This window comes from Manis javanica, chromosome X (genome assembly GCF_040802235.1).
Source record: "Manis javanica isolate MJ-LG chromosome X, MJ_LKY, whole genome shotgun sequence".
In the NCBI taxonomy this organism is placed as follows: Eukaryota; Metazoa; Chordata; class Mammalia; order Pholidota; family Manidae; genus Manis; species Manis javanica.
Genome location: NC_133174.1, coordinates 3,074,975 through 3,079,965, shown reverse-complemented (window position 1 = coordinate 3,079,965; position 4,991 = coordinate 3,074,975).

Below are 4,991 nucleotides of genomic sequence, written 5' to 3'. Positions count from 1 at the left end.
TGGAGGTGAGTTCCAAGCACTGACACTCTCCAGACTGGGTGTGCCTCAGGGACGCCTGTATCAGTCCCTGAGAAAGGTCTCAACTTCAAAGGAGACACCCCTTTTGTATCTTTCTCGGCAGTGGGAAAGAATGGGAAAATGGGCATGAAGAGATTCCAGCTTGAAAGCTCTTGACCTCTGGAAAACAGGCTTTCTGCTGAAATCCGCCTCCTTTCCAAAGTTCCTTACCGCACACAAACGACATACAGTCGTCACGATAATGGTTCGCCATTGCTGCGTATCATTAACCCAAGTCCTTCCTTTACTCTGACTTCGTCAGTTTGTACCTCCCCGGAAACCCACATGGCATTCGGTCCTCATAGTATCTTAGGCTTCTCTGGGCTGTGACAGTTTCTCCAGCTTTGTTTGTTTTGATGACCTGGACAATTTGGCCGAGGGTGTCTCAGGGGTTTGTAGGATGCCACTCAGTCGGGATTTGTCTGACGATTTTCCCACCTTTAGACTGAGGTTGTAGGTTTTTTGGAAGTGAGACATGTTTACCACATCCTAGCAAGGGACATTCCATCACGTGATACCACCATTGGTGTTGAACTTGATCACCAGGCTAAAGTGGTATTAGGTTTCTCCACTGTAAAGTTACTTTTTGTGCTAAAAGTATATTTGGTACATCCAGAAATATACAGAGAAGAAAACTTAAATTAGCTGTAATTGCATCACTGTTTCCCAAGGGGTATATATCCTTTTAGGTATTTCTGTATCTATGTACTTGTTTCTGATCTAAGCTCTCCATAGCTATGTTTATATCCATCCAGTCCTTTTAACTTGTTTCATTAATTCGTATATTGCATGTTTGGCCCCCTGTCATCAGCGATGCTGCAACACCATCATGAAATAGCTACAATGAAATTCAACTCCTTTTTATTTTAATGATTCGTCATTTGGGGCATTTAGCTTCTGGCCACCTCTTCACTGTTAATAAACAGAAGAACATACAATTAAGTCTTTGCACACATCAACGATTATTTGCATACAGTGTATTTCTAGGAATGAACTGCCAAGTCAGAGAAAATTTATTTCTCTAAAGCCTTTGCTATCTGTTGTCACATTCCCTTCCAGAAAGTATGTAACATCTAACCACCCATCAGAAGCCTTTAAGTATATACTACTTCCCATGGAAACCTCCAGAATTTCCTATAGTGTGTATATGTTGTGGGATATGTATTATATGATACCAAGTATATGTATATACTATTCGTTCTGTTTTTCTGGAGAATCCTGCCCGAAGCATCCTGTGAGCGGTCCTTAACCCAACCTTGGCATGACTTACGTACGCCAAAGAATCAATCAGACAACATCAACAAAACAATGGCCTAGGGTATTTCTCAATGGCACCACTGGGGTTCTCAGACCAGCGCAGACTGCCGACCGGAAAGCCGAAGTATAACGTGTAACCCATCACCTGTTCCGACGGCATTTTCCAAATCACACCAGGCCCTGTGAGCAAGTCAGACACACATTCAGTGATTAGCACATGTGTGGATACAAGTTTAGGCTGCAGGCGGAAGCAGTGAGCTCCTTGGCTGTCGATGATGCTTTTTAAAATAGCAATACAAGTTGCCCAAGGACTGCCCAGGTGCTCCGGCCATTGCAACTGTGCTCAAAAGAAGAATTCACCCCCCGTGTAAGGCTAAGAGGCAGAAAGGTATTCTGTTGTGATAATGCAGGTTGCATAAGGCAGATGTTCTGGGCATGTTGTTACAAATCATAAAGGAATGTCTTCAGGGCCATTATTTACCTTTGCATGAACAAACACGTGGCCTCACATTCTGGCTGTATGCAGTGTAGCTACGAATAATGCTTCCTAGACATAAGTCTGAAGCACCTTCTATCATGGAACATTTTATCTTTCTCCCTCAGTGTCACTCATGAAATCCTATCTTTACAAGGAAAATTCTCAGAAAAAAACTCTCTTTTTAATGTCCTAGAATTCTTCAACATGATCTAGATATCTCAAAACTCAAGGCCCAGAGCAATATAGTGAACTCTAGCTAGAGTAGAGCTGATTGCTATCTCTTTCAATATCTTAAAATGGACTAATTGTGGATCGCTGATTTCAAACTGTTGAGAAAATAGAATGCCATCCTGGAAATTGGAGCATTTTTACCTAAAATATATATTCAGAAAAGTTTAGAACTAGCATCACAGGTCAATTAACTCACCCCAGGAAAGCACCTGAGTAGCAAAAAATAAATTAATATTAATCAGTGCAAACAGCCCATAATCATATTTTTAAATTGAACTTTTATTTTCCATCCAGTGCCATGTGACATTTGAATGCTCTTTAGAGTTTCTATGCTTTTTTTTTTTAATTGATGGAACTACAGGTGGTGGTACGATTGATAAACACTTTTGCAAACATCAAGGCAAGGGGGCCATAAAGAAGAGTTGAGAACTCTGGAAAGAGATGAAGAAACTTAATTTTTAGTATAAGCTTCACTCAGTGTTTATTCACACAAGCTAATTGGTGACTTTGAAACATAGTGTCTTCAAGTATACGCTTTACCTGACTCCAAACTGAGAGGTAAACGCAGATAATGTTTATGGAAATACTTGGTAAGCTGAGAAGTGCTTCCCAGATGTACTGTAGCAGTTTGGTTGTAAACTGAAATTGCCAAGTTCCTTAACCTACTAAGCATAATTTAAAAGTATATTTTTCTTACTAGAGTTTCAATAATTTCTAAGATGACCAATACTTTTGTTAGGAGTGCTACATTATAGTTAAAGTCTGTGTTTGAATTTCACGGGAGAAGTTGTATGTCTTGTTTTTTTATTTTGGGGGAAGCATTGCAATTGAATGTGAATTGGGTCAATAGGGAATTCTAATGCTGCTTGGGAACTCACATTTTATTACTGACGCAAGTTTAAGATCAGTTATCAGAGAGAAACGCATCTCTCAGTGTCTGTGGTTTGTACAGGATGAATGGGTGTATATATGTCAAAATTTAAACAGACCATTACCTCAATTTTACTGCTCTTCCCACATATAGAAAACCAGGAAAAATCTCCACAGGGCATCTGCGGAAAACCAAGCGCTAACGTCTCACTTCATGGTGAAAGGTTGGGTGCTTTCTCCCCAAGATCCGGAGCAAGACAAGGATTTCTGCTGTCCCCACTTCTGCTCAACATTGTGCTGGACCTTCCAGCCCCAACAGGGAAGAAAATGAAATAAAAGACATGCAGAGAGGAAAGGAAAAAGGTGGTTTTTGTTTGCACATGCCATGAGCTTGTATATAGAAAATTCTAAGGATGTGAGATCCGTATAAAAAAATCAGTGGAATTTCTATACACTTGCAATGGATAATCCAAAAATATAATTAAGAAAACAATTCCATGGACAATAGCATAGGAAATCATAAAATGGTTAGGAATAAATTACATGAAAGAAATACAACTTATCCTCTGAAAATTTAAAAAAAAAACTTTGCTGAAGCAAAGTTAAAAGAAATGGAGAGACATCCTTGTCATCATGATTTGGAAGACTTACTGTTGTCCAGATGAGGAACATTCACCAACATCGTCTCTGAATTTAGAGCAATCCCATCAAAATCCCAGTGGCCTATTTCAGAAATGGAAAAGTTGATCCTAAAATTCACAGGGAATTGTAAGGGACCAGGATAGCCAAAACATCCTTGAAAGAGAAGAACAAAGTGGACAGAGTCCCATTTCTACTGATGGATGGAGAGATGAGCAAATGTGGTCCATCCGTGGTACATTATTCCATATAAATGAAGAACACACACACTCTCTACAGTGTGGGTGATCCTTGCTGACAGGATGCTAAGCAGAGAAACCAGTCACAAAGACCATCTGTTGTGGGATCCCACTTATAGGAAATGCCTGGCGTAGGCAGATCTCAGAGACAGCAGGTGTATTTTCAGTTTCTGAGGGCTAAGCTGGGAGGGGTGTGGTAATGAGGAACTCCAGCCTAACTACCCAGGTTCTCTTTTTGATGCACGACCTACTATGATGGTTGCACAATTCTGTGTCTGTGTAAGGAACCACCGAATTGTGTACTTTAAATGTGTGCCTTTTATGCTGTGTGGATTATGTCTTAATAAAATTGTTAAAAGTAACAAAGTGGAAATCAAAGGACTCTGTAGCTTGAACTGCTTTTTAATAGCTGAGTCAGTTCCCATAGGGTTGATTTATTTTTCCTTTTGAGTCCCACAGTCTCTGCTTAGCCAAATTCTGGGAGCTTTGGCTCATTTTACTTCCTTAGGGTAATTGAAATCATGCCTGCCTGGATTTAGGGGAAATTTTCATACATGAGAGTATGGCTTTCTGATGAACCCAAGGAATTAGCATCCATGTAGCATGTCCAGAGTGACACCTAATCAGTGTGCTATTCTGACAGCTTTTGGTGATACAAAATAATTCAGTGCATGGGAGCCCTTCACATTCAAATTCAGGATGACCTAAGCCAATAAATACATTTTAAAAACTTTGTCTTTTAATTGTATTTATGGCATGTATTGGAATGCAGAAATTATAAATTCACATCTGGCCGAATCAGCAAATCTTTACGGCGTCTGGGTTTTCTCTCTTTCTTTGAAAGTTATGTCCACTTCAGCACCCTACTCAGAAAAGGAACCCTGCTCCTTCCACAATTTCTACCTTTGTATTTAAGTTTATAGAAGGAATAAAATAAGGTATAGATAGCTGAATATCTGTCATTTGTCATCGATCCCTCACCTATATTATCTATCTATATTTATCTATAATCATCTATGTCTATTGAGATATACAGATACTATTTAAAATATAGTCTGTGTATATATACAGTATACAGTTACTATATGTAGTGACAAGTACTGTTACATATACACATATACATGTATGGACATAGGCACCTATATGGTTTTCCCTCCGATGGCCCTCTGGTCACTATCCCAAACCTCTTTGTTAAATGTGTGCTCTCTCTTCTGCACTCG